Consider the following 7554-nt stretch of genomic DNA (forward strand, 5'->3'; position numbering starts at 1 on the left):
CGAAAAATAATTTAGGTTATAACTGAGCCGGGACAGACATAAATTTTTAAATATGATATTCAATTTTGTGAAATACATTGATATAATTCTTGCAAGAAACAATGGGCAAATATTTTTTATTTGTAGAATTTTTTTTTAATTTAAATGGTCGGGTTTTTCAGGGCAAATAAAAAAAAAATTTGTTTGGGATCGGGTCGGACAAATCATTTTAAAAATATCGGGTCTGGTTTGAAATATTAGGCCCGATGCAGATCTCTAATTTCTATCTAACTACTATTTTATCTTCACCACTTGTTATAAAAATTTTTTGTGATTGTTCAATTTTTAATGTGTTATGCTATGCCGCATTTATATTAATCTATAAACTCTAAAATAGCGCGATATAGCTCTCCATGTATTTCCTACATTTTGGCACAGACTCATAAAGAGTGGGAAGGGGCAGCCCCCTCCTTAAAAAAAAATTTACGGCCCCCAAATTAATTCTCTATTAATTTTTAAATATAAATGAAAAAACAAAATTCTTAGAAAAATTTTAATTATAAAATATCTTATCATTAACCATTAAATGGAAAAACAACATATGATATCCACCTTTTTTGTTCCTCGGCAAAAAAAACACTGTTGGTGAATTCGTCAGTTCCTATGATGATTCTTCTCAACCTCTTCTTGATGGTAAATTAGTCAATGTTAAAGAGATTTAATTAATTAAACAATTAAGATAAATTAAAGAAGCAAACTACTAATCACGCCATGATATCTAAACGTTAATTAGACTAATATATGTCAATTATTAAAGTAATATTTAAACAAAATTTATGTTAAAATTTAAAAATCAAAATCGTCATCTAGCAAAAAAATTCCTGAAGGCCTATTTGTTTTATTTCAAAAAATATTGGGCCTCCCAAATAAACATTTGCCTCCTCCCAAACTGAAAATTCCTAATTCCTGGTTACGGACCTGTTTTGGCATCCCTCATAGCTATGCTGGATGGGAAGCAATATCGCGCTATTTTAAAGTATCATAAATGCTGACTGACTACTACCTAATATTTATTTATAATTTTAAATAACATTACTCATTTGATATTTTAAAAAAATTATATCATATATTATTTGGCATGATTATGGAGATGATAATATTTCAATAAATACAAACCTACTAAATAAAGCTATTTAACTAAGTGAATAAAAATAACAAAGAAAATGATTAATGAGAAAAATAAATTTTTTATTGCTTTTTATTAATAACATTACATTATAATATATAGTGGTGTTGTTAAATGACTCGTTTCGATTTTTGAAAACGGCTAACTCAATATTTTAGCCAGAAAAATATTGCCTAAGCCACGAGATTTAGCTAATAGATGTCCAAACCTTTGTTCTTTCTACAATCAAAATCTTCAGCTTGCGTAATTTTATTCTGGGTGAAATATTGAGTTAGCCGTTTTAAAAATCAGCTCAAAACGAGCCGTTTAACAACACTAAGTATAGTAATAAAACATTTAAAATAATAAATTAATGTGTGTTTATATTCTTGCATATTACTTATAAAATAAATGACGACGAGACGATCCATTAATATACAGTAGTGTGATGATTTTATGAAACATGTTGACGATTATATTAAAACCCACCCAGATAAAAGTATTCTGGTTGCAAAAATAATTAAAAAACACATTTGCAATTTATTGAAAGAATTTAAACCTATAAAAAAATACAAAACAATTTTTTTTTCCTAAAACTTTTCTAAACTTATTTACAGGGTTGGCAAGTCGGTCAATTGACCAGTCAAATTCAGTCAATTGACCGGTCAATTGACCGGAGGAGTATTTGACCTGTCAAATACTCTAAAAAATTTAAAGGATAAATTAAAAATATGTTTAAAAAAGGGAAAAAAGATGTAAATACATGTGATCACAATGTTTGCTTATTTTTCGGGTCCACAATATCAAGAGGAGAACTCACTAGTAGTGTAATTAATGAAGTATGTGATATAATTCAAGAATTAGCTATTTTACAAGGTAGTGATGACCAAAATATTTTAAGTGATATAATTAATTTCAGAAGCAAAAACAGCATGTTTAATATAACAAAATATGTGGAAAGTAGTAATTTCCAGAAACAATCAATTCCGACCTCAAGTTAATAGATTAAACTTTGTCTAACCTGCCCATTAAGAGACTAACAATTCCTAGTTCTACTTCTTCTTTAGAAAGAAATAGGTCGATTTGGGTTAATATTCTTATGAAAATAGAAATCGATTTAAGATCTAAGATATCAGGAAAATTGTTTAAAAAATATTAAAGAAAATGATAATATTGAATATGAATCAGAACAAGACTCTGATACAGATAGCTACACGTTAGTTATTGAATGAATTTAAAAAATTAATATTATAGATTCATTTTACTATTATATTCAAAATAAAGTTAATATTAACTTTAAAAAAATATATTTGAATTTGACCACATTTGACCGTATTTGACCGGTCAAATATCGGTCAATTGACCGAAACGTATTTGACCGGTCAAATGCACAACCCTGCTTATTTACAATGAATAATTTCACTATCTCCCGTATCTTAGATTTTTCTACATCTACAGGTTTGTAACATCACGCTCAGCTATTTTAAAGAAATATGGCAATTGGAGTCAGGAAAAATATCGCCATCGCCAAAAAATGGCTCAGTGGGATGTAAATTTCCCGGGAAACTATATTTCGGGGAAATTTCCCGGGAAATTTGGGGAAAAAACGGGAAACTATCTTTTTGTAATACTTTGCAGGTCAGTATTGATTTTTTTTCATGTTTTATTGAAAATATATAAATTATAAACATTATAATTAAATAGATATGATTTAATTTCTATTAATTTGTGATTTCTTTACATGTTTCATTTGAGATACATAGATTATAAACAATATTTAAACAAATATTATTTAATTTTGATTAATATTTTAGTTATCTTCGTTTGAAGAAGAAAATGATTCCAGATCAGAGCTTGAAATTCTAGAATCCAGCAATTTATCATTTGCAGAAATTTCTTTTCCCATAAAATGGAGATTGACTCTTATAAAAATTAATTTTCGGGCCTTATATTTTTTATTCTATTTCTAGATTTCGAATGAATATTTCCAAACGAGGACCATATTTTTAAAATGAGAAAAAGAGTTAGGTTATTATTTACTAAAATAAAAAGTATTTAAATTTTCCACCCAAGTCACTGGATCTGAAAATGATGCATCTTGCCAAAGACTTGCCATATTAAAAAAATCTTCCCTTGCACGATATCTGGATAGGTTTCCCATTACTCTCGCAATATCTAAATCTAGATATCCAGAAAATCGGTTAATGATATCAAACCCTTTTGTAACGCAAAACCTTGGTCAAATATATGAGCAGCATAATGTATGTCCCGGTAACAAAATTTTTTTCGGCTTTTAATAAACTGCTCAATTTCTGAAATCTCACTCTGTAACAATAGATTTGATATTGTTTTATAATCACTAAATGTCTTCTTCTGATATGAATAAATGCTTGAGGGGCATCTGATAAATTAGCTTTATCTCCTTATACTATCTGTATTTGTACAAATATGACTTTTATAAAATTGTATACTGGCATAAGATCATTTAAACCCCCATCGATCGAGAAGAGTAAGTATCTTACCCCGATCAGTAAATATATCAAGAAATTTCCTGTAGAATATCTTTATTTTTTTAACAAGCTATCAAAACTATACCTGCCCAAAGAGTTAGGCGACAACTTTAGGAAAACAATTTTTATTATTTCTTGTTTTCTTTTAAGGTTGATAAAAGAATATTGTTAGATTTTATATATATGATGATATTTTTAGCTTTTATGTCTAAAATTTGAATCGATAATATCTTATTTGCTATGTCCTTTAGAAGTAAATTTAATCCATGAGCGGCACATCCAATTTATTCAATAGTTGGATGTTTTATTTTACAAGGGTCCATGCTTTTTTAATATTGCTTGCATTGTCAGTTATTATGGTGGATTTTTGAAATTCCCATCTTTGGTGATAAGGAAATTAATATATATTCGAAAACAAAACACAATTATAACTTATGATATGAACCTGAAGAAAAATAAAAAATATAATAAAAATCGTATATTTTATCATAAGACCATTTTTAAAATTGGGAAAACGTTAATATTGTAAAAATCATGTTGATTTAAGCAAAAAAAAAGGTATTATAAAAATTGGGGAAACTATAGGGAAAATTTCGGTTTCTTATATTTCCCGGGGAAGTATTCCATATTTCTCGGGAAATTTCCCCTGTCTTACATTTCTAAAAGCCTATACATGAACAAGCAAGTATAAAAACAATAGCGCAAGACCTCAATTTATCTATTTTCTCGGTATATCGATTCACTGAATACTACGATGACCTCTTGGGAATACATCAATCAAAGGGGAAGGAATAAAAAGAATGATCCAAATTTAAATCTAAAATTATACCGCTACTAGAACATCAAAATGGATTTACGATAAAAAATATAGTGGAAACTTTACCACCTGATCTCAAAATGAGTGATTCGGGAATATCTAGATGCATTAAACCAATGAGATAGAGCAGGAAAAAGTTAGAAATGAACCCAATAGACAGAATTCCCCAGAACTTAGAATTAAATTTTCAATCTAAAAATGCTTAGGCGTATTTATTTACGAGTTTATATTATAATAAAATATAATATATATAAATTTTAAATCATTCGCGACAAAAAGATTTTTCGAACCGGAAACATAAAAAAATAAATCTAAGCATTTTTAGATTGGAAATTTAATTCTCAGTTTAATGTTATAATAATATTTGAAATTACGTTTAGATGTTAGCCTCGAAACCGAAAATGGAAAAAATTTATTAGAACCGAAAACGTAAAAAAAAACATCTAAACATCTTTAGATTGGAAATTTAATTCTCAGTTTAATGTTACAATAATATTTAAAATTACGATTAAGGTGTTCTGATTGTATTCGCGATAAAAAAAAAATTTTGAACGGAAAACGTAAAAAAATACATCTAAACATTTTTAGATTGGAAATTTAATTCTGAGCTCAATAATATTTGAAATTACATTTAAGATGTTGCCTTTTCCTCTTTAAATTTAATTTTGAGTATAATAATTGAAAGTAGTGATCTGCATCGGGCCTAATTTTTCAAGCTCGGTCCGACCCGAACTATTTCTTAAAAGGTTCTGCAGGCCCGGCTCGATATAGAAATTAATTTTTATAATTACTCAAAATATAAGATATATTATATGGCGTCTTGTTTCTATAAATAAAATCAATTATTTTTATACATTAAAAATTAACATAAAATTGATAATTTAGATATATTTAAAAAAAATTCCCCAGCCCGATTTCTTTTTAGCAGATCTCAAATTGAAATTACGCTTAAGATGTTAGCCTTTTCTTCCTGAATATTTTTTTAAATTATATTCATATAAAATCTTAGCCAAATTCATAATTAAAAATTTAATTTAAAAATTAAGAAACCGCTAATTATATCAAAGAGAATATTGAAAAGATCCTAAAATTTCCATTTTTTTAAATATAAATGTAATGTTATTTTAATCTTTTTCTATTAAAAAAAGTAATAAATCAATCATTTTTCTCATTAATCATTTTCTTTATTATTTTAATATTTTTTACCCTTTCTAATCATGCAGCCAGCGTCTACAGAGCGGGGGGGGGGGCAGTTTGTATCTAATGAGGGGGGTCGGGGGAGCCTTAAAGGGAAGTAGGATAAATTTATTGGGAGGATTATCTATTAAATTTTTAGAAAAAATAGGACAAAATATATTGCTGCAAAAATTAATACTTTTATTATAGACCTATTATAATACAATGATATTCATCGACCGAATAATCTATATATTGCATATAATCATAGAAATTATTTTCCAAATAAAACTTCTATCCCTTTCTCTTATTTAAAAAGGTTAGACATTCTCAACAAACTCATATTCATGCCAAACAAATAAAAAAGTATTCATTGTAAATGTGAGTTTTTTAATTAAATTCATGATCTAAAAAAAACATTTTTATATTCACAATATTTTGATAGTTGGTAGTAGAGCTAAAATAATTTAAGTTATTCTCTTTAAAATTTAAGAAAGGAGTACCATTATAATTAAAAAGGTTTAAAATAATGTAAAAACATCGCCTCTTATGGGGGTATCATAGGTTTTTGAAGGGTTTGCATAACCCTGTTATGTAGACGCTGCATGCAGCCTTTCGACTTACAGACCTTGTGCACTAAGTTAATCATCGCCATGACATTGTTAATTTTGAATTTTCGTATATCTTTAATTATTTATTTTATTATTTTGCAGACCCGTCACGTGCACTGTAATAATTTTAAAATTCGGACAGGGACCAACTAAAGATCAATCCGGGCTGGGCCAAAAAAATTTTTTTAAGCCTGGGTAGGTCGATTTAAAAAAAACAATATTCTTTGAAGCAATTTATAAAATAGAGCAAAAAAATCTTTTAAAATAAAGAAATTTTGAAAATCCGGGCAGGCCATAAAATAAACAATGCTGTTAACGCTATTTTAAAAAAGTAACGTATCTACCAACGCTTACCCAAAAAAAGTAACTTCGCTATTAATTAACTACTTTCTCAAAAAAATAGCGCGTTATAGCTATTATATACTTTTTTACATATAGCGTAGCTTTTAAATTTTTTTTACAAAAAGCGAATAAATAAAATATTGCGTCCCAATTTATATTACATTTTATAATAATAAATGAAATATTTATTTTGAAATATAATAATAGTATCGCATAATATTACAGGGTTGGCAAGTCGGTCAATTGACCAGTCAAATTCAGTCAATTGACCGGAGGAGTATTTGACCTGGTCAAATATGAAATACTCTAAAAAAATTTAAGGAAAAATAAATTAAAATGTTTAAAAAAGGGAAAAACGCTGTAAATACATGTGATCACAATGTTTGCTTATTTTTTGGGTCTACAATATCAAGAGGAAAACTCACTAGTAGTGAAATTAATGAAGTATGTGATATAATTCAAGAATTGGCTATTTTACAAGGTAGTGATGACCAAAATATTTTAAGTGATATAATTTATTTCAGAAGCAAAAACAGCATGTTTAATCTAGCAAATTATGTGGAAAGTAGTAATTTCCAGAAACAATCAATTCTGACCTCAAGTTAATAGATTAAACTTTGTCCACCCTGCCCATTAAGAAACTAACAATTCCTAGTTCTACTTCTTTAGAAAGAAATAGGTCAATTTGGGTTAATATTCTTATGAAAATAGAAATCAATTGAAGATCTAAGACATCAGGAAAATTGATTAAAAAATATTAAAGAAAATGATAATATTGAATATGAATCAGAACAAGACTCTGCTACAGACAGCTAGCTACACGTTAGTTATTGAATGACAATGAATTTAAAAAATTAATATTATAGATTCATTTTACTATTATCTTCAAAATAAAGTTAATATTAACTTAAAAATATTTGAATTTGACCACATTTGACTGATCAAATATCGGTC

This window comes from Gordionus sp. m RMFG-2023, chromosome 5 (genome assembly GCF_954871325.1).
Source record: "Gordionus sp. m RMFG-2023 chromosome 5, tfGorSpeb1-WG-v2, whole genome shotgun sequence".
Lineage (NCBI taxonomy): Eukaryota > Metazoa > Nematomorpha > Gordioida > Chordodea > Parachordodidae > Gordionus > Gordionus sp. m RMFG-2023.